General features: G+C 36.3%; 1 protein-coding gene across 3 annotated transcripts in view; it reads right to left on the bottom strand.

Annotated features, from left to right (window-relative positions):
* Positions 1-24,992, bottom strand: part of LOC134803742 (synaptotagmin-7) — an 862,565-nt gene that overhangs the window by 467,401 nt on the left and 370,172 nt on the right. Inside the window, exon 1 of one of the 3 annotated variants that reach the window (XM_063776565.1) lies at positions 11,661-11,840. The exons of the other annotated variants lie outside the window; for them this stretch is intronic. The gene's annotated coding sequence lies outside the window, so the exon portion shown is untranslated. Of the gene's footprint in view, positions 1-11,660; positions 11,841-24,992 lie in introns of those variants that run through there. 3 annotated transcript variants of the gene reach the window in all.

Here is a 24,992-nt window from a genome sequence, read left to right as displayed (position 1 = left end):
TGTGTAACATAATTTTGCAGGTGACTGTACAACCGAGTTTCTTACCAATCGTTTCATTTAAACAATAGATCAATAGTAACACAAGTACAATCGGACCTCAAAGAGCCTGCAACCCTCAGATATCGGGTAAATGCCGCACAGACCCGCAATGGTATTGGACATTTGAATTGATCGAAAATTTATACAACGGACCCGTAGGGTGCTAACAATAATATTAATAGAACTATCGTTCTGTCGGTTTGTTATACATATAAGTAGTAATCAGACATCGTAAATATAGCATTTTTGGTGCAGCGGAGTAGGTGTTAACGGAATTGGTAGGTCTGTATAGATAATTCCATGGTATAATAATATACTCCGCCTGGTACTCCATTCCCGTCTTTTCTAGGTCACCTAACTGACACAAGCCTACGTCATCATGCGACAGCGCTATATGATAATATGCGATAGCGCTATATATAGCGGCCATGTTATTGTGACGTAGGCCTGTGTCACTCCGGGAATAGAAGACCATGTTTTATTAGACTATGGATAATTCCAACTGAAATGGTAAATTAAGGTTAATATTAACGTAATTAACGCTAATTAATCATTAGGGTTGAAATTGTTTATATCAATTCCGTTAACACCACTCCGCTGCACCTAAAATGCTATAAAGTTTACAGCAAAGTCTTTTGCAGTTTTTAAATTGAATTTTTACTCGTTTTTGTGAAGAGCAAATGCCATGAAAATATTATAAAATCGGAAATTAGACTTGTCGGTCCGATTCGAACTTTAAGATACGTCAAATACCTATTAAGTCTAGATACGATATGGATTAGGTATTTCAGTGTCCAAAGTGACGTTTTTATTGGTAAACGTCACTTTCTCGAAGAAAAACGTCCATTCGAAAATAGTTCTAATCGGGCCGTATATTGCGAGGGCAGGCTCGATAGATAATTGCTAGTGATATACCCGAAAGTTTGTAGGTCGTAGCAAAATTTTAATCTGAACTAAATATACTCGTACCTACTTTCAGAATTATTGAGGTAAAACGTTAAAAGACACGCAACCATGCACCTAATCTTCCATCGCAAGTTTCGCGCGGCGCGTCGTATCTTTTGTTCCTTTCTAAGATCCTGGCTTCACGCGCCCTTAAAATGAGATTGTAACGGTTCGGCCAGGACAATGTGCGACTGGCGACGGCGGCGGCAACCATAGGTGGGAACGAAAGTTCCGATCGCTGTCTCGCTCCAACCTATGGTTGCAGCCGCCGCCGCCGCCGTCGCCCGTCGCGCAATGTCGTGGCCAACCCGTTCTCTTATGTGACTCTTAAAACTTTAAAACCACATTTTTTCTCGCGTTCAAGACAGGCCTTGTATAAACTTTAGACCTGTAATAAACTGAGGAAGCTCCAAGTTTTGTGGCCACAGTCTAAGCCTGATTTAACCTGAAACTTCCTTTTCCAAGACCACTGAAGACAGAATATCTGATAATACCCGCTAAAGTAATTTACGGCTGGATTCGGAAAATGAATTAGATTTCTACTAGACTTCAACAAGTTACGATACGGATAATTTAAAGATATTTGTAAGATAGATATGTCAAATTTGACGTTTCCGCGATTCTGGAGGTCCTCTTGAACGATTTCGAGAACTTATGAGTTAGATATCCAAGTCACATCTACTCGATATCTAATGTAGATCTAGTTGATCTCTAAATCGTCTCAAGATCTTGTGATTATCTCGAAATCCGAATAGGCCTGTTACTCAAACTTTGGCTTGAGGGCCAAGTTTTTGGTTTGATTTAAAGTTGTACCAAAAATGTTTGTGTTAGAATTGGGAATTTTTATATTATTTCAACTCAGAATCACGAGCTTTTTCCATTTTTACTGAGAAAAAAAGTGTCCCCACAATTTTTGGTCCATTTGGTTACGAATTTCAACACAACCTTCTATGATCATAACAAAACGGACAAAAAAAATTTAATGAAATTTTGGGGACACTTTTTTTCTCGTATTAGGAACGAAAGAGCTCGTGATTCTGAGTGGAAAAAATAAAAAAAATCCAAAATCTAAAATTCAAGGGTACAACAACTTTAAATAGAAATGCCCTTGAAACTGATTTCTCAAAACTTGACTTTATTCCACTGTAATAGAGTTGCATTTTGAAGTGATTCAAAGATAGACGGCAGGGTATTTAGATACGATTCAACAAAATGCCTAGTTTTGTGGTTTGGACTTTGAAATTGATGTCTATGAATGGAAGTAGAAATACAGGGTAGAAATAGGGTGCATTGGGGTAACTACGAAAGAGGGGTCATTTTTAAAATGGCAAATATATACAAAACCAGAGACACTATATGCTTTAGCAGTACTTAGGTACGCTACTGCAATGCTTACCATGGCCATAGAGAATAAAATACATAGAGTGCTCACTCCATACATCAGTTTTGGTACCAAAAAGACTATTATTTTCATAGTCGACATCTAGCATCGAGTAGCGGAATTATCAGTACTGCTACTTGACAATAGATTGTAGCACCGACCGAAAAGTCTAATGCTCAACAATTTTCAGCTAATATTATAACCGGATTAACCGGAACTCTATTTTCAACTTCTGCTTTTAATATTAGTTGTAAATTGTTGTTCAATACAATTTTCGTGAGTCGCGATTCGCGAGACATCTAGTATCAAGTAGCGGTACTGATAATTCCGCTACTCGATGCTAGATGTCGACTGCGAAAATAATAGTCTTTTTGGTACCAAAACTGATGTATGGAGTGAGAACTCTATTCTTACTATATTCCTCTATGACCTTGGCATTTTGCTTACGGATGTACGATTCGGGAAATGAATTAGAGATTAACTAGATATGATATAGTAAAGATATGTGACGTTCCACGGCAAAAGGTACCTTATGGCGGCCGGCGCTTACGTCGCATAGCGCCGCAATAATATTGGAGCGGCGTTAATAATAGCGGAAGTGCTTCTAGTTTCGTAGATATGTATTTGCCATTTTCAAAATTACCCCCCTTTCAAAGTTATCCCAATGGTGGGTGCTTCAGTTTTCCGCCCGAAGGAATGGAGCCGACAATAATATAGTTACAGATGTAGTGCAAATTGTTTCCATCGTATTTTCTCGGAAACGTTCGTATTTGTCATGCTACATCAGTCAACCTCAGTACCTTTTGTACCGAGACTGACTGAAATATCAAGACACGTTCATACGTTTCCGTGAAAATACGATGGAAAATAATTATGCACTACAACAACTTAACATACTTCTTTTCTTAAAAACTTATTTTAAAACTCGGGAGTCTCGAAATAAGTTTGAAAGTTGTACTATCCTCCTAAGGCCCAAGGTCCTACCTATAGAACTTAATCATTTCGATGAAATTTAAACCATATTAAAATAGGAATAGAGTTGCAATTGTTTTGTTTCGTTCAGTTTTCAAACAAAACAAAATCAACTATATTACCTGCATATAAGGTTCAAATTTCAGTGGTAAAGTTTGGATTTTTCATTTGTATGGTTGGGCCGTACGAGGATATGCTTTTATTACAAAAGTCGTACCTAAGCTTAATTTGTATCTGCTTGCGTAAACCCAAAAAAAAACTTTTTTCTAGTTTATTTTTAATGAAATCAAAAGCTTCAATTAAGCTTGGTTTTATTCAAACAAATAGAAAAGGTCGTAAAATATTTACGAACCTTTTCGTACCGAACAAAAATACAAACATCAACTGTTTGCGCCCAAAAGTTAGATTGCTTTTGCAAAAGCCGCATATTTATAAAGCTAATTTTGGCCACTTGTTTTTACTTCAAATTAACCACATCATAAAGAATTTTCTCAATGCAAATTGACATAAAATATGCATTAAAGTGTCCTTCTATAGAATTTGCTAACTATGTAAACAAACCGCCATATTGAAACTGTCACTGAATGATGATTTCAATATGGCGGTTTGTTTACATAGAGCAAGTTCCACAGAATGACACTTTACTTAGAAATCAATAGGGAATATTACGCGAAACTCTGCGTAGGGAGCGCCACTACCACAATCCATCATAATCTGTGGGTCTACCGCGAAACAAGAAAATCGTATATTCGTTATCTAACCTCTCTATCACTCTTGCATATTCGAGCGATAGAGGCAAATAACTAAATTTCGATTTTCGCGTTTCCCGGTAGACCCTTGTTAACAAACCGCCTTGATGCATCAATGTCATATTTTATTGTCTGTGAAAACTTGTCAAGAAACAGTTTAAGTATGTACTTATAAGTTAGTTTATAATTTAATAGAGGCGCTAGTGCTGCACTCTGGCGGCAGAACATTGCAGTAATAGCTGTTGTTTTCAATGAATTACTTTTTTTTTCTATAATTAGATCTATTGTCGACAGATTAACTGATATTAAAATGAACAGGGGTCCGTTTCTCAAAAGCTTGTAATTGTAATACAAGCGGATGTCACTTTTTGACAGTTTCTGTTTTGACACTTGCACTGCGTGTGCTATCAAAATCGTTGCAGACTTCTATTGGTCTAAGTCTAATAGCTGTGAAGTGGTTTCCTTAAGTATGTCTATGTATACATTTCGGTAATAGACTAGACAAAAAAATTCAAAATCGCTCTCCTTCTTGATGCGACTGGCAAATCATATTACTTTTAAGCAACCGGGTTTTTTAACCTAATTAGACCCCGCTGAATCCGAATTTTCTGGTTGCTCGATCGAAATCTTGACCGGAAGTGAGATATTTGACATTAAAGGTCCCTTTTTGTAGTTTTTCGTAAATAACTCTTAAACGGTGGCGCATAGCAAAAAATATTCTATCACATAAGTAATCTGCATAAAATTGCCTACAAGAAAGATTCAGTACAATTTTTCGCTAGGATCAATATTCAAAGAGATACTAAAGCGGGAAATTTAATTATAAGCACTTCTAAGGTCCCTTTTTTTAGTTTTTCGTAAATAACTCATAAACGGTGGCCAATATCAAACTGTGTTGTTAAACGATAATAATCTACACAAAATTTTGAACAAATAAGATTCAGCACACTTTTCACAGGGAAAAATAGGGAGCTTGTAAATAAATAATCGGTTTAAAATTTTCTACGAAAAACATATAGAACACTTTTGTCTAGGATCAATATATATATATTTTTTTGGAAATACAAAAATAAATATTTTAGAAGTCATTTAAGAAAATGCCATATCTCATTAAATATTGATCGTAGCGAAAAAGTGTACAGAACCTTTTTTGTGGACAATTTTATGTTCAATATTTATGTATAATATTGTTTTGAAACGGGCCACCGTTTACGAGTTATTTACGAAAAACTAAAAAAAAGTGACCTGTGAACTGATTGTAACTAACTTTCTTCCTTTAATATCACTTTAAATATTGATCCTAGAGAAAAGTGTTCCGGATGTTTTTTGGAGGAAATTTTATGTAGATAATTTATTCCTAAAAACCTATTTTGCTATGGGACACGGTTTACGAGTTATACAAAAAACTAAAAAGGGATTTTAAAATTGATTATAATTAACTTACCCGCTGCTTTGTCTTTTTAAATATTGATCCTAGCGAAAAGTGTTGTACACGTTTTTTGTAGAAAATTTTATGTTTATTATTTATGTATCAGATTTTTTTTTGCTATGAGTCATACTTTTAAAATTATTAACGAATAAATAAAAACAAGGAAACTTAGAATTTATTATAATTAAATTTCCCTCTTTATTATCTTTTTAAAATATTGATCCCTGCGAAAAGTGTGCTGAATCTTATTTGTTCAAAATTTTGTGTAGATTATTATCGTTTAACAACACTGTTTGATATTGGCCACCGTTTATGAGTTATTTACGAAAAACTAAAAAAAGGGACCTTAGAAGTGATTATAATCAAATTTCCCGCTTTAGTATCTCTTTGAATATTGATCCTAGCGAAAAATTGTACTGAATCTTTCTTGTAGGCAATGTTATGCAGATTACTTATGTAATAGAACATTTTTTGCTATGCGCCACCGTTTAAGAGTTATTTACGAAAAACTAAAAAAAGGGACTTTTAATGTCAAATATCTCACTTCCGGTCAAGATTTCGATCAAGCAACCGGTAAATTCGGATTCAGCGGGGTCTAATTAGGTTTAAAAACCCGGTTGCCAAAAATTAACATGATTTGCCAGTCGAAATCGATTTGATGAAAAATAAAACCAGTCTATAAAGCGAACATAATAAACAAAGTACATCACAAATATCTGAACTAGATTCTTTTCAAGTGGATAGTTATTAAGTGTCCTATATAGTACAGAATTTTATTTGTAGCAAATACGCTTGGTACGAAGAGCACATATTATTTTACCGTTTTGTAAAAGAAAAACATCAATTAAGTATAACACTTTAAACTCTCGCGTTTTGTACACATATTTAACGAGTAGCTGCATTTTCTTTGTCTAAACGAACATTTTTATAAACTAATTTCGGGTAGTTTAGTGGTGTTTTATTAATATCTCCGTTGACATTTACTAGGACGTCAGTCTTTCCGTGACCACAGCTGGTGCAACTCAGCTGAAACGTCGGAATTAAAGGTAAAAACAATGAAATTATATCGCGGTAGACCCGTTTGTGTAATTAAATATTAATTATATAAATTTCCAATTATGTTAAAGGCAATCAGTACAAATTGTTCTTTCATCACTCTACCTTAATATTTAACAAAAAGCCCGATACTAAATATATAAAATTACCGTACCTTACAATAATTAAAACGAAATCTCGCTTCACTCAATAATACACTTTATGTTAACGGGACAGAGTCCTCTTTTGTTTGAACCGTTTTAAATGAGATGGAGGCCTCGGATCGATAATTTTAAGAAGGTCGTAACTCTATTCGACGTTCATAGTATTATAGGACGTATTGCTAGAATAGGTGGACTTTGGTTGGTAAATACCAAATTTTGCGGAAGCTTTTGCTAAAATTAGAGGATTATAAACATTATACAAGTCTCTTATATACTTAAGTGTTTTGTATTTAAGCATTCGAACCCGATTCTAATTTACCAAATTGTGATTTAAATTTGATCAAAATACTTTAGATACGACCAAAGAGAAATTGAAATAGAGGCGGATTGTTTATGTAGCCACAGTAAATTTAATGTCATCTTTCGACAGAAGATTAAAACTATTAGAACGCAATTTTATTTTGATCCGTTCACTGATATGTGTTAATTAGTTAAATATTAAGCCCCCAGGCTAAGGGATACATAATTCCTAAGGCACTTCAAACATGTGTTCTGTTTTCGATCAGTAAGACTGACATTCGATTGTCATTTTTGAACTGTCAGCCTAGTAAAGGACAAAGACATATCTAACTTCGTATAAGACGAATAAAGTCTAAGGAAAAAACGTGCCTCGGAATTGAAGCAAAAGTCATTCTCGAATAGATGGCGCACACACCTTTAGCCTATCCTCGGCTAGATGGCGTGACGACACCGTTTCATATTTAACAATTTTAACACATAGATATTAGTGAATGAACATGGATCAAAATGATATAAAAAAAAAAAATCATTTATCCATATATATACATTTTTTGATAACTTTATACGTTTTCATTTTGAGTTTTAGTCGTGTGTCGATAGATGGCAGTAAATTTACAGTGACTACAAAATTTACAATGACAGGACCCCTCTATACTATCTATTCTTTTTGTAAAGGATTAACTGTGAGACTAATGGGCATTTCTATTTAAAGTTGTACCCCCCCCCCCCCTTGCATTTTAGATTTTGGAATTTTTATATTATTTCCACTCAGAATCACGAGCTCCTTCGATCCTAATACAAGAACAAAAGTGTCCCCGAAATTTCATACAAATTTTGTTGTCCGTTTTGTTACGGTGATAGAAGGTTGTATTGAAAACCGTAACAAAACGGACCAAATATTTTGGGGACACGTTTTTCTCAATAAAAATGGAAAAAGCTCGTGATTCTGAGTAGAAATAATATTAAAATTCCCAATTCTAACACAAAAAAATTTGGTAATTTTTTTAAATAGAAATGCCCTAATAATATAAAAATATATCGATCAAACTATTCAAATTGACTCAAAGTATCCCATTCGTGTAGGCGGTGTAGGGGACCTCCTTTTCGCAGTCGGCTAACCCAAACCCAACCCTTCCCTGAATGATTTATCCACTAACCGCATGCAAAATTAATTATTATGTAATCAAATCGGGTCCCTGCTAATCGGATTTAGAGTTTGAGATTACACCCAAGTTTGGTGGCAAACAAATTCTTGTGTCATACAATCACGCTTAATACGTGATCGCGTAATACACCATTTTTAGGGTTCCGTACCCAAAGGGTAAAACGGGACCCTATTACTAAGACTTCGCTGTCCGTCCGTCCGTCCGTCCGTCCGTCTGTCACCAGGCTGTATCTCACGAACCGTGATAGCTAGACAGTTGAAATTTTCACAGATGATGTATTTCTGTTGCCGCTATAACAACAAATACTAAAAACAGAATAAAATAAAGATTTAAATGGGGCTCCCATACAACAAACGTGATTTTTTATTTTATTCTAATACCTTTAATCGAACAATTCTTGTTTATTGAAGTGAAAACTTCTTTAGCGGCGCTGTACACTTTTTATGATGGAAAAAAAAATGCTAAACTCGCGACAGGTTACGTGACCGTAAGATTCGTAAGACGTAAGACGGACACGTGACCTGATCGAAAAACTGTTACAATGTCATTGAGTTTTCACTTTTGCCGGCACTCCCGGAGTGCAACCCGTTGTTTTTTTATATATATGTTTCGGGGATCTCGGAAACGGCTCTAACGATTTCCATGAAATTTGCTATATGGGGGTTTTCGGGGGGAAAAATCGATGTAGCTAGGTCTTATCTCTGGAAAAACGCGCATTTTTGAGTTTTTATATGATATCCGAACAAAGCTCGGTCTCCCAGATATCTATTATTAAACGTGATACAATTAAGCGATACTGTATTTAAATAAATAAATAAATATTATAGGACATTCTTACACAGATTGACTAAGTCCCACAGTAAGCTCAAGAAGGCTTGTGTTGTGGGTACTCAGACAACGATATATATAATATATATATGTACTTAAATACATAGAAAACAACCATGACTCAGGAACAAATATCTGTGTCATCACACAAATAAATGCCCTTACTGGGATTCGAACCCAGGACCATCGGCTTCACAGGCAGGGTCTCTACCCACTAGGCCAGACTGGTCGTCAAACACAGACAGACAAATACAACAAACTACACTTACACTTCCTGCCACCAAACTTGGATGCAATCTCAGACTATAAATCCGATTAGCAGGGACCCGATTTAATAACAATATTTGGGAGACCGAGCTTTGCTCGCAAAACACAAAAACTCAAAAATGCGCGTTTTCCCAGAGATAAGACCTAGCAAGATCGATTTATCGCCCCCGAAAACCCACAGATAGCAAATTTCATTGAAACCGTTAGATCCGTTTCCGAGATCCCCGAAATATGTATATAAATAAGTAAACAATAATTTCTCGTTTAAAGGTATTACATAGATTAGATACAGGGTGGCCAACATGGAGGTACAATTACTTTTGCCGCCATTTTGGTGGTATGGCGGCGACTGGGACTGAAAATTGGATCCCCTGTTGAAAAACCTTCCGATAGATATGGGTCGTGGCTGAATAGTGTCTTCACTGAAGACTGACAGCTTATTTGGTACCGGAAATATAACCGCCCGATTCGAACTTTAAGATACGTCAATTAATAGATCTAGAAACGATATGGATTAGATGTGTCAGTGTCAAAAGTGAAGTTTTTAGGGTTCCGTACCCAAAGGGTAAAACGGGACCCTATTACTAAGACTCCGCTGTCCGTCCGTCCGTCCGTCAGTCCGTCCGTCCGTCTGTCTGTCACCAGGCTGTATCTCACGAACCGTGATAGCTAGACAGTTGAAATTTTCACAGATGAAGTATTTCTGTTGCCGCTATAACAACAAATACTAAAAACAGAATAAAATAAAGATTTAAGTGAGGCTCCCATACAACAAACGTGATTTTTGACCGAAGTTAAGCAACGTCGGGCGGGGTCAGTACTTGGATGGGTGACCGTTTTTTTTTTGCCGTTTTTTGTATTATGGTACGGAACCCTTCGTGCGCGAGTCCGACTCGCACTTGCCCGGTTTTTGTTTGAAGAAACGTCACATTTGACACTAACATAATCTAATCCATATCGTTTCTAAATTTATTAACTGACGTATCTTAAAGTTCGATTCGGGCCGTAAGGCTCCTTAGAGGACGATGTACCCATGTCAAGGAAAGTCGAAGTATATTTCCTAGTTTATGGATAATTCTCCAATCTACCCGTACAAAGGGGTCGTCCATAAATCATGTGGTGATTTTAACGCAATACCCTTAGGGGCATTTTCACTTAAAAGTGTACCATTTACTTTTTTTCGAAAATCCATCAGGTTTTGGGTTATTTAACTCAGAATCTCGAGGACTATCGATTTAAAAAGAAGAAAATGTGTCGCAAAAAAAACTGACACCCAAAATTTGTATGGAAAACTGAGGACACTTTTTTTCGTTGTCTCATTCAAAAGAACTCGTGATTCTGATTCTAAAAAACCCAAGAGTTGAAGGTGTATAGAAAAAAGTAAATGGTACCATTTTTTCTGAAAACCCCCTTAAATAGACGCGATATCTTAAAGTTGGTGCGTTGAATGTTTTTTATTGCGTAAATACGCATATAAAATAGAGCGGATTAATTGATCCGAGTAATTTTTTGAGTAATATTGTTGTTTTTGGTTTCCCGCTTTGAAAAAAAACTACACGTGATATCTCATCTGACATGGCGATATCACCCCCCACCCCCCCCTTAACGATCACATGATATGTGGACGACCCCTAAATTTAATAATTAAGTGTGAGTCTCACGAAAGTGTTGTTATTAATAAAACATGTGTTAAATTTTGTCTCTTTCTAATAAACAAAAATTTTAAAATGAAATATCAAGTTTACCGATAAGGAGAAACGGTTTGTCCAATTTGACAGACATTTATGTATAACGTTATAAAACTGTATTTACTACATTTATAAGTTTTATGACATATTGTATATTTCTGTGTTGGTATATATTAGTACATTACGATACAGCGTTTTACAGTACACATGGCCCTTTACATTTTTGACATAGTTACATAATGTGCTAATTATCGCACTAGTGCGGTAAAATACCATATGTACCTACTGTAAAATTCGTTATGCAATTTGAAATATTTATCTATTAATAAATAATGATTTAAAGCTTAAAACTAACATACTTAAATGTAAACTTTTGGGCAATACGTCAAAAAAACATACAATTTAAATTCGCACTCAAAAAATACCTAACGGCGCGATTCGGGAAATGAATTAGAGATTAACTAGATACGATATGTGACGTCCCACGGGTAAAGGTACCTTATGGCGGTTGGCGCTTACGCTATTATTAACGCCGCTCCAACATTATTGCGGCGCTATGCGACGTAAGCGCCAGCCGCCATAAGGTACCTTTTGCCGTGGAACGTCACATATCTTTACTATATCGTATCTAGTAAATCTCTAATTCATTTCCCGAATCGAGCCGTAAATGGGTGAACGCAACCCTGTATGTACATACCTGTTACATAACACTCCGAAAAAAAAACGAATCCATAAAAAAATCGCACGGAACACTCAAAATTCAACACTTAACTTAATATTGCTTTTTGATTTCGAAGGATTTTAAATTTCGAAGACACAGAGAGAGACAGGTAGACGAAGAGAGAGACGTGCGCGCCGTAGCAGACTCGGAATAACACTGGGACGCTACGGAGATTCGTAGCTGCGCGTAGCGGTGCTACGGGCGCTACGGTGCTTGAGCGATTCCGTAGCCTTATTATTGTTGGCGTTTTGTGTTTTATAATAGTAAATTACGATACAAGTGCGGAAATTAAAACACGACGGAGTGTTTTAAATCGACACGAGTTGCGAGTTTTCTATTCGCACATGTATCGTACAATGTTTTGTTAAATATGGCCCTTTAAATTTTCGATATAGTTATGTAATCTGCTAATTATTGCACTAGTGCGGTAATGTAGCACCATATGTACTGTTAATACGATTTTTGTGAACTTATTGATATTTTTGTGCATATTGATTATGTTTATGGTATTTGTGTACATGTTTATAAATATCAGATTTTATACTATATCTAATAATATTGTTATACGTCCAAAATAACGTATTTTATATGCCACAAGTAAATAGCAGCAGATAATAAATAAAGGTTTACCTTCATAGTCCAAATAAGATAAGATAAGATAAGATAAGATTTACAGCGCAATAAAACGTCCAGAGAGACCATTTTCAAAAACAAACTGCCTCTGCAAACCTTTGCAAGTTTTTTAACTGACTTTAAAAAGTGAAGGTGTTTTTAGGGTTCCGTACCCAAATGGTAAAACGGGACCCTATTACTAAGACTCTGCTCTCCGTCTGTCGGTCTGTCACCAGGCTGTATCTCATGAACCGTGATAGCAAGACAGTTGAAATTTTCACAGCTGATGTATTTCTGTTGCCGCTATAACAACAAATACTAAAAACAAAATAAAATAAATATTTAAGTGCGGCTCCCATACAGCAAACTTTTGCCGTTTTTTGCGTAATGATCGTGCGCGAGTCCGACTCGCACTTGACCGGTTTTTTCAATCAGAACACAATACCGAATATACCCTTAAAACGATCCATACTATTTCTCTTACACCCTGTATATTAGGTGAAAATAGTGAATATTTCACCGCCCCTATCATAATAGTGTAACATTAAAATTCCAGTCATGCGTAGACCGTCATAAACAAGTTTACACATACATTATGTAAATATTTATGTGTCGCTATAACGAAAAAGGGACCACGTTGTCAGAGGCCACTTGTGCCATTATCAGACATATAAGTTTTTGTGGCATAAACGAAAATGAAACATCGATAAATCTGTTATCGATAAGCCTGTAACAGGGGTCTCTATTGTTTCCCAAATAGTTTTAAGTCATAATGTATTGTTTGTCCGAATTTTCGTTAGTCATAATTGGTTTTACTCAGAAACGCGTAACTTTGCAGGATTGCCATAAAACAAACCTAACCTAACCTATCTATTAACCTTACGAAAATCCTGAAAAGGCTGCTTCTTGCTGTGTAACTTTTATTTTTTAATTTTTTTTTCTTATTTGACTATTTGTTTACTGTATGTTATTTCTATGTATTTTTTCTTCTTGTCTGTTACTTCCCGTGATTCTTCTCACTTAATGGTCTCATCGGAAGATCAGCGCTGGAAGCCACCAGCAACATGCTGAGATGGGACCATTTCGTGGCACTTTAATCTTATTTTATGTTTTCTTTTATATAATGTAATGTATTGTACCGATTGTTTGTGCTTACGAATAAATTAATTCTATTCTATTCTATTCTATTCTAAAAGTTAACGGTTTCAGTTTTATGACTAACGATAATATGACAAACAATTCATTATGACTTAAAACTTTATGGGAAACAAAGGGAAGTCTGTAACAGATTAATAATTAAAAGATGTAACTTCTGCATGCTGTAAATTACCGACAAATTTTAAGAACACAAATCAATTATAAACTGATACATAATTTCCTTATTACATACTATATTTAGTGTACTCAAACATAAAAACGTAAACTGTAAGTATACAGTGCCAAAATAATAGAAAACTAACAAAATTTCAAAAAAGATATCGAACGTGTTGTGTACTTCGGGTGATTCGCCAGTAACTGGCCACCGGCCAATAACTGGCCACCCTAAAGTAAAAATGAATTCTATTCACCTATAAAAAGAAGTTTTTGGCAAAAATTTCATTTTTGGTACAAGCTTTTATCGCTGACTGTACTTTTCTTACGACAGACAACTAATACACATCGAGACAATTCTAAAAGCCCCTAACACAATTAGGTTGCGTTGTTTCATCACAGAGTTCCTATGGCCACCTCCTGTCTCCATCATCAGATCAGCTCGATGGTACCATAATATTGCATTGTCATCCGATTTATACATGCATGCAAAATTTCAGCTCGATCGGAAACCGGGAAGTGGATCAAATTTAACTTGCAAGATTTGATTACAGACCGACCGACAGACAGACAGACAACGGTCAGGTGAAACTAAATAAAAGCTTGTAAAAATAATTCTCTTTGCCCCTTCTGCAGTAGAACTACAGCAAATGCTCCAAGACCTGAGCAACGCAAGCCTTCAGGTTGGACTTCAAATGAATCGCGCAAAGACTCAAGTGATGACCAATAGCAAGGAACGTAATAGTGTCGAGGTGGACGGGCAGATCATACACTATGTTGACGAGTACATCTACTTGGGCCAGCTAGTCTCTTTCAGCAACAGGCAAGACAAGGAAGTTGAGCGCCGTGTTCAAAATGCCTGGAAGAGCTACTGGTCCATGAAGGAGCTAATGAAGGGCGACCTTCCATTGTCACTAAAGCGCAAACTCGTTGACATGTGTATTCTGCCTGTTCTAACCTACGGCGCTCAAACTTGGTCACTCACAGAGATTCAGAAGTCCAAACTGAAGGTTTGCCAACGCGCCATGGAGCGCAGTATTCTAGGTGTCAAAGTAACTGATCGCATAAGAAACACCACGCTGCGCTCTAAAACCCGCATTGCTGACGTAGGCGAAAAAACCGCTAGGCTCAAATGGGACTGGGCCGGTCACGTCTACTGCATGCATCCGGAGAGGTGGGCTAGCTTAGCCACCAAGTGGATGCCGGTAGAGGGACGTGGCCGCGGCAGGCCCAAACGGAGATGGCGAGATGACCTGGACAACTGGCCGGAGGAAGCACCAAATCGGGAGTCGTGGAAATTAAGGGGAGAGGCCTTTGCCCAGCAGTGGGTCACTCAAATAGGCTAGTAAAAAAAATAATAATAATAATAATAATTCATTTTAGTATAAGGTTTCAATAACTGGCCACCTTATACTAAAATGAATTATGTGTATAGGCGAATAGAATTCATTTTTAGTTTAGGGTGGCCAGTTACTAACAGGTGGCTAGTTACTGGCCAATTACCCTATGTTATTATACAGTGTTATAAATATCTATGATAAAGTTAAAGTAACATCGGTAACAGACCTGTCGATATCTCATTTTGTCTATCACTTTAAGGTGGCCACTGACGAGCCTTCCAACAGTCCAAATAGCGTGGCTGCAATCCAAAATCGGTCCGTGAATGTCAAAAACGTACAATGTTTAATATTAGGATGCCGTCCATTTGGATGAATCCATTGTAACGGCATCCATTTGGAAGGCTTGTCAGTGGCCTGCTTTATTTTGCCGCAATAACTTCTATATCTGGCCATTATAATACGCCCCTATATACAGTTTCGCTACGGCAACTTCGTCCATACTAATATCCTACTAAGGCCCAAGGTCCCACCTATAGTACGTAATAATTTCGATGAAATATAAACCGTATTAAAATGGGAATAGAGTTGCAATTGTTTCGTTTCGTTCAATTTTCAAACAATTAACTCTATTCTCTGCATTATAGGTTCAAATTTGTGTGGCAAATTTTGAATTTTTCATTTGTATGGCGGATATTATATCCTTAGAAGGATATTACAAAGCTAAAGTAACTCTGTTACCTCTTCACGCTTAAACCGCTGACCCGATTTAGATAAAATTAGGTATGGAGATAGTTTGAGGCCCGGGGCATAGGATAGTTTTTATCAATCCCAGTAAAGCCCCTTTTCCTAGAAGCTACACATAGTTTACCTATATGTATGGTCTCGGTAAGCTATTATTTCTCAATTTTAAACCTTAAACTCATTCAAATAGAGTTTATTTTTCATTTACTTGTGTTTTATCACTGGCTGAATATTCTAAGCCTATATTTTTACATAACAGCAGAAATAATTCGCATAACATACTGACTAGGTACATATTTTTAATAGAAAATGAGCTTTATACCAAAGAATTAGAGTTGATTTCAAAACGAAATAAAACATACTCCAATCGCATACAACATCAAATACTATGTGGTTCCAAAAAGTCATATCTCCACAAACAGTTTTGTTTAAATTCAACCGTATCTCGTACAGATAAACTTTATTTTTGTTTGTCAAAAACATGTCATATAAAAGTTGTTGTTTTCAGTTGAAGGGTTTAATTTATTTTCTGATTTAAGTTAATTACGTGGTGTTTCGAGTATACCATTGTATCCTTTACAATTATAAATATTGAAAAGTAAATATTTTCAGCCGTATGTTATTGAAATAAGCCCTATGTTAACACATTCAATACCACTAAGTGCTACGGGTTACGCTCGTAGCGCGTAGCCACGGTTTCGTCGTATGTAGCGCGTAGTCGCTACGAACAGTGTACCCGACAGTCGGGTTCTTGGTGTTGAATGTGTTAATGTAATCGACTTTAATAATTATTATAGTGATTATACTGATTATCATGCAAAGGTACGTAATATTTGTTTTAGTTAAAATCTATCTCTCATTTATAATCCCTAATAATATTATGAAGGGTCAGATGGTAGTCGCTTTCGTGAAACTAGTGCCTACGCCAATTCTTGGGATTAATTGTCAAGCGGACCCCAGGCTCCCATGAGCCGTGGCAAAATGCCAAATATTAAACAGAATCATGGGTATGCTTATAACCCAATTATGAAAAATAGATGTCGCTTATGCCCTTTTACGGCGGTCAGTTCTTTGTGGTTTTGTTTTAGACAAATATGACAGACCGAAAGACCTGTGAGATATGAAGTCTAGAGTGAGCAGGGACAGCAAAAAAAACAGGTTTTTTTTTAAGAATAAAAACAGAGATAAACGTTAATTAAACAAAATTCTTATAATATATTTTATTTAAACAAACACCCATAGTACAAGCTCTGCTTAGTTTGGGGCTAGGTTAACCTGTGTAAGATGTCCCCTAATATTTATTTATATTAGGGTTGGATTTTTTAATGTTTACCTACTTTTAAATCAGTTTTTATCCCTTACTACCTTTCTTATTCTTTATTAAAAATTATTATGGAAATTCTTTCACTTGGTACGTTTACCACGTAGGTTTTAAAAATAATTAAATTTTCTTATTTAAACCATATACTACAACTAATATTGGAAGGAAAAATTTATGGCAAGAGAGGAACGGGAAGAAGGAGGGTCACCTGGCTTGACAACATAAAAAAATGGACGAACATGGATAACGCAGCCACGCTGGCAAGAATGGCTAAGAGCAGGGGAGAGATGGCAAAGGTGGTCGCCGACGTCCGTTAGGGCATCGCAAATGAAGAAGATTTAAACCATAAATATTTTTAACAAACAATTTTTTTTTGGTACACATTAAGCAAAGCTCTGTGCCCAGAAATTAAGGCATAAATAAGTAGTTGAGCACAAGTAGGCGGAGAGACAATTAATCTTTCATTCCCTGCGTCTGGCGCAACCACAGATCCCGCGCACTAGATAGATCGTAGTTAAAAATAAAATTCAACCTCACACGCTCACAGAATAAATAATAGTACTAGGTACAGAAGACTCACTCTCTAACAAAACGAGTCTGTTACGATCAGGACAGATATGGCCGCTAGGTGGCGACAGCGCCACGCGCAGCTTATGGCTAGCCACTAAAATTGGTGTGGAACGGATGTACTTGTAGCTACCTGTAGCAAAGCGACGAAATCGCGGAGTGAGCCACGCCTGACACGCTGGAGCCTCAAAGGTCGCGCACGCACGGTACGTATCCCACGTCTTGCCTTGCCTTCCATTGTCACTGAAGTGAAAACTAGTCGACATGTGTGTCCTGCCCGTCTTAACCTACGGTGCTCAAACATGGTCACTCACAGAATCAGAAGTCCAAGTTGAAGGTTTGCCAACGGGCTATTGAGCGCAGCATTTTAGGTATGAAGGTTCCGTAAGTTATGGGCATGAAATATTGGTTAAATGGGTAAGATTTTACATTACAACGCATGATCTAGGGGAGGTAATACGTGCGATAACTGAGACGCGTTAACATTATGTTTTGACGTAACTTCGTAACTTTAGTAACTCTGTGATGCATTAGGTCACCGGGTTATCTGAATAAGGATTATGACATTTATGACGTGACTCCGTCTGGATATAAGTGGGTAACTTTAAAGCCACTTTCACCTGTTTATGGGTTGAATAACATTTTCTATATTATTTTTTTTCTTCTCCCGGAATTAATGTAAACAAAGGTGTGGCCGGTGACAAAAATCTTTTGCAGCATTCAAGGTACCACTTAACTGTCCTTTATCAATTAAGTACTTTTATTTACATCCATTTTTATTAAAAATGTTATGCTCGTTTATGGGTAACCTGTAATTTATGTTATTACCAGTGATCGTATATTTTCCAGCATTTTTGGTGCAGCAGAGTGGTGTTAACGGAATTAGTATAGATAATTTCAACTGAAATGGTAAATTAAGGTTAATATTAACGTAATTAACGCTAATTAATCATTCGGGTTGAAATTATTTACACCAATTCCGTTAACACCACTCCGCTGCACCAAATCGATTCGCGTGGTGTTAACGGAATTGGTATAGATAATTTCAATGGAAATGTTAAATTAAGGTTAATATCAACGTAATAAAACCTAATTAATCATTAGGGTTGAAATTATTTATACTAATTCCGTTAACAACACTACGTGCACCAAAAACGCTGGAAAATGTACGATCCCTGATTATTACCTACTAAACTTTGTTTCTCGTATACCTATGTGATTTATATTTGTTAAAACGTACAATAAATTAAAATTCAAAAGCATGATATCCGCGTGATATCCGCTATACAGGGCACGCACCGCCATCTCTGATAGAATACCCTGAACCCACAGGCCCTTAAAAAAACCTTTTTTTTGGTATAAAGATGGAAATTCATTCAGCTGTTTTGCCGACCGTATATCGTGACGTCACTCGGCCCGTCGGCCCGCTGAATATTTTAGTTGCAATCACGCGTCTTTTCAGGTTTTCAGGCGGTTGTCTTAATTTTCAACTCTAGGTCAAAGATAAGCTATAATATTTTTTAAACTCGAAAGCTAGGATGACAGGTGTCATCTCCATATAATTTATAACCTAAAAACGCCAAATCTCGCAAAATAGTATTGAAAATATTGAAATGACAGCTGTCATCCTACCCATTGAGTTTGAAAAATACTATAGGTAAAACCATTATTTCAGCAATGCATAGTAGAATAAAATAAATGTACTTAGTACTTGCAAAAAGAATAGATAGTATAGAGGGGTCCTGTCATTGTAAATTTTGTAGTCACTGTAAATTTACTGCCATCTATCGACACACGACTAAAACTCAAAATGAAAACGTATATAGTTATCAAAAAATGTATATATATGGATAAATGATTTTATTATTTTTATATCATTTTGATCCATGTTCATTCACTGATATCCATGTGTTAAAATTGTTAAATATGAAACGGTGTCGTCACGCCATCTAGCCGAGGATAGGCTAAAGGTGTGTGCGGCATCTATTCGAGAATGACTTTTACTTGAATTTTGAGGCACGTTTTTTCCTTAGACTTTATCCGTCTTATACGAAGTTAGATATGTCTTTGGTACTTGTAAATGTACTGTATCCCTTTTCTGGGATTATTAGACTAATAGTATAAGTAGTCGAACAAAACAAACGAAAGAGCAAAGCTATGGTTAGGATAGGTACAGTCACCTGCAATAATATGTTACACAACGAAGGCCGCAAAAATATCTGACACGATCTTATTTGTAGAGTCATAAGAGCGTGTCACATATTTTTGCGGCCTTCGACGAGTAACATATTATTGCGGGTGTCTGTACATCAAATTGTGTAAAAATATTTTCTATAATGATAATTCGAAAGTACATTTTATATTCTAAATGATGTAATTTTGTTAGGATATGATCATATCTATTTAATAATAAGACTATAATGTTAAAATAATATGTAGGTAATGTAACTTGCTGCAAATATGTTTAAGAGATTTTCCGTGATTTTACAACATACAAAATAACATGATAAAAATGATAAAGTATTAACCGGTAGCATTAATTAATCACAGAATAATTATAAAACATTAATTATAATTGTTAAACCCGAATTAACACAAGCGTGTAATAACATCATTACGGAACGGTAAATATTAATTTGAAATTAATTGAAATCTAACCACATTTACCGCAACCGTGAACTAAAGCTGAATTTCGAATCAATATGGGGTATTCACTACTCTGTATAGATGTGGAGGTAAATACTAGAGATGCAACGGTTGTTTGGCTGGATACCGGATACCGGATGTTAGGTCTGGCCATCGGCCGAATATTAGGTATCCGGCCGCCGAATATTCCGCCGGTGGAACTATACCTACATTGTGGTTTTTCAGGTGCGCATTGTAAAGGTTTTGACTTGTTTCGTCGGGAACTTTCACGCGGACTCATTTTTAGGTTCGAAATGAACGCGCGTGCAAGTGAGTGGATTGTAAAATTGTTTTAAAATTAATAAACGAGTACGATTACGACTGTGACTATTCCTTAAATCCAATTTGTTTACTCCGAAATCAAGCAAAATTACTATCCGGTATCCGGCCGGATAGTAACTCACATTTCTGTATCCGGCCGGATAATAGGTCACTATCCGGTATACGGCCGGATATTTAATTAAGGGCCGGATAGGCCGGATACCGGATAGTAACCGAATATCCGTTGCATCTTTACTAGAGATATAAGATACAGCTCTATGGATTAGACAAATGTGTCATTCACAAGTGAGTGATTTAAATGAACTATATATTTTGATTGAACTCGCTCACTCTTCAACTCACTGATGATTTAACTCGCTCAGTCGCTCATCTATCTCAATGTTCCTTGCGTGCTCTATCCCACTCATGATTCCAATGAGCCGGCCGAGCGTGACGAGCGACGAGCGAGTGAGACGATGCGAATAAGTTTCGGAGCGGTTCGGAAGAATTCGGAGGGTGTCGGGAAAACATGGCGGGATCGTATCGCGTGATCCGCCATCTTGGTCGCACTTATACATGTGTGTATCTGATTTATTGAAATTTCCCTCTACTCACTTTTGAACAATATAGTCTACAGATCCACTGAGCAAAGTGAGCGAAATGAGTGATATATATCACCGCGAGCGAAATATATGAATCAATATTTTCAACTCAGTGAAGCGTTTTGCGCATTTCTACTATGGATATTACATAACGATGAATGGTACCGATATACAGAGGGCCTACCGCGAACCACGTTCGACGTATTGCCTCCCTGTCACACTTACGTACGAATTTACAAGTGCGCCAGAGAGGCAAAACGTCGAACGTGGTTTGCTGTAGGCCAGACGCATAATAGCCGTGACAGTCATAGCAGATAATAGATATTATAATTACTGATTTTCGTCTGGATGTTATTAAATATTTTATCGTCGTTTTAATTTCCATGTTGTTAGGTATTTATAGTAGGACACTTTGAGGTCATATGTGTATAGTGATGCCCCGAATAGTGGTTTTGGCCGAATACCGAATATTCGGCCCCTCTCTCGGCCGAAGCGCCGAATATTCGGCATGACATGCGAACATGTTGCGTCACAATTATTAAGAAAACGATATTCTATTAAGTATATATTTTTTGTTTGTTTTTTGAACAGAATTAATGAATGTAGTTAGAGTCAATCAAATCAGACCCATGATGAAAATAAAATATTTTGTAATCAACTAATGCTCAAATAAGGCTCTTCGTATTTAACAACTTTCCAAGAATGCATTTTAAATATTAAATATACTTACCTAGTTTCTGACGTGATAACGTCTTAATAAATCGATGAACACCAGTAGCATGCACGAAAAAGTGTCACGTTGTGGACAGATCTTGATGGTAACGTTATGGACAGATCTTCATGGTAACGTTACGTAATGTAATGGTAATGTTTTCTTATTACGTTATCAGGCAAAATTATCGTCCGTGAATCGACCTTACCATATTTTTTTGTTATTTTTATTATGTAATTTTTCTTTTTAGGTAGGTGCAACAAATATTCGGTATTCGGCCGAATAGTAGGCAACATTCGGCCGAATACCGAATAGTTGCCGAATATTCGTGGCATCTCTAATTGTGTATTTTATATAATATATTTCTACTTACAGACTTATATTAAAGTTCACCGCTACTGGCTTACCTGAAATCAAAATACAGTTTATTAATATATCACATGTTACTACAAAAAAGAGCGTACTTAACTGTCTTAGAGCGTTTCTTTTATTTTTTGCCATTTTTATATATTGTGACCTTTTTTGCCACTTTTGTGTTATTTCTAGTCAGGATCGCGAGCCCTTTTCATCCTTACAGGAGAAAAAAAGTGTCCTAAAACTTCCATACATTTTTCAAACTTTCCTCTTTGTTACCGCCATACAAAGTATATGGGGAAATGGTAAAAAAATAGGAAAAAAACTCCGGGATATTTTTTTACCCCATTAGGATCGAAAGATCTCGTAATTCTGGGTAGAAATAACACAAAAGTGGCAAAAAAGGTCACAATATAAATAAATGGCAGAAAATAAAAGAAACACTTCTTAAATGCCGGCAACACACTTGCAACCCCTTTCCAGGTGTCCATTAGCGACAGTAATTGCTTACCATCGAGCAATCCATATACCGTTTGCCTCCTTTATCGTAAAAAAACAAGAATTACAAATTTTGAGGCCAAATTATTATAAATAAATTACATAACACGTATAGTGTCATTTTATGGAACTTGCTAACTAATGTAAACAAACCGCCATACTGAAATCATCATTCAGTGACAGTTTCAGTATGGCGCTTTGTTTACATAGTTAACAAGTTCCATAGAATGACACCCCTACACCTACCATAATAAGTTTAATTGTTTACATCAACGATCAGGCAGTTAATTAACTCTTTCAATTCTATCCCCCTTTTCACTCTTTTTAGAGATATTTCCCGACATAAAAACTACCCTATGAAGGACATATAGGATAGTTTTTATGCCGGTGCTCAAACTATCTCTATGCCAAATTTCAACTAAATCGGTTCAGCGGTTTAAGCGTGAAGAGGTAACAGACAGACAGACAGACACACTTTCGCATTTATATATTAGGTATGGATTTTATATTTATTTTAATGTATTTAATGTTTATTGACTAAAGTCTATTTTTTTATTCGGTAGACTAAAATGACTAAAATTCATACTATGAAATGTTATTTTATGTTCATACTAGGAAATGTCATTTTAGTCTACCGAATAAAACAATTAAATAGCCTTTAGGTACCTATATACCTATTTCCACGCTTGCATGAAAGCTAGATACATGAACCCAAAACACGATGTATTGTAACATCCCTAAACTCTATCAATGCAAATAAATAATATCTGATTTCAAATTAAACAAATCCTTATCAAATTTATAGTCATTATAATATATAATATCGAAATATGCCTCGAAGTGAAGTGGAAAATTACATATTATGAAATAAATTGCGCATTGCAAAAAACTGGACAAGTGCGAGTCGGACTCGCCCACCGAGGGTTCCGTACTTTTTAGTATTTGTTGTTATAGCGGCCACAGAAATATCTGTAAAAATTTCAACTGTCACGGTTCATGAGATACAGCCTGGTGACAGACGGGTGGACAGACAGGCAGACAGACGGCCAGACGGACAGACGGACAGTGGACTCTTAGTAATAGGGTCCCGTTTTTACCCTTTGGGTACGGAACCCTAAAAAGTACTTATTTGGGCTATAGTTAGAAATTGCACAGATAACCTTGAACACTAATAGCCCAACAAATTCAGTTTAGGCAAATGTCCATAAAGATATGATACTGTTGCAAAATTGTAATAAAAATGCTAGATTAACGAGCATAATCATTTTTTTTGTAATGGTTATATTATACGACCAACGTGTATGTTTGAAACCAAGTTTTTAAAATTAAATGAGTTTCATTAAAATCAGCATTTTGGATGCATGCATCCGTAACGATCGTATATTATATAAAACGTGGTATGCGCAGTTAATAAAACAGTGCGGGACACTCTGTTCAATTTTTAGAAGTTTCAATACTTATATGCGTATCCAAAATAAGTAGTACCTTGTTGAATTCTCTTTACTATTCAGTGATACAATCATACAATATGAGGCCAGTGCTGCTATTCATCTTTTATGTTGCAATGATCCTCGCCAAAAAACTGGTCAGTATAAACATAATATGTTGACGACCGGTCTGGCCTAGTGGGTAGTGACCCTGCCTGCGAAGCCGATGGTCCTGGGTTCGAATCCCGGCAAGGGCATATTATTTGTATGATGAACACAGATATTTGTTCCTGAGTCATGGTTGTTTTCTATGTATTTAAGTATTTATATATTATATATATCGTTGTCTGAGTACCCACAACACAAGCCTTCTTGAGCTTACTGTGGGCCTTAGTCAATATGTGTAAGAATTTCCTATAATATTTATTTATTATTTTTATTTTATATCAGCCAGAGGACGTCCACTGCTGGACATAGGCCTTCCCCAAAGAGTGCCACAATGACCGGTCTTGCGCCACCCGCATCCAGCGGACTACCGCGACCTTTACCAGGTCATCAGTCCACCTTGTGGGGGGTCTACCCACGCTTAGGGTTTCTGGTTTCTCGACCTTTTTAATTTCTCGAGGCACGGGAATTCTCGACCAGGATTTCCCGAGTTTCTCGAGTATCTAGAGAAATTTTGAAAGTTTCAAAAGATACCAAGTTATGTTCATTTTTTGCTTTATTACAAATCAGACTCATAGGGATCGTATGTCAGATCCATAATCAAACATGTGGTATTTTTTTAGTTACCATAAATTGCACTTAATACTCAAAAATTCAACAAACAAAAAAACTATAGGGCACCTATAGTATTTTTTGCGTGCGCGCCGGTGAT

Source organism: Cydia splendana, chromosome 27, assembly GCF_910591565.1.
Source record: "Cydia splendana chromosome 27, ilCydSple1.2, whole genome shotgun sequence".
NCBI lineage: Eukaryota > Metazoa > Arthropoda > Insecta > Lepidoptera > Tortricidae > Cydia > Cydia splendana.
This window is presented reverse-complemented; position numbering and strand designations above follow the sequence as displayed.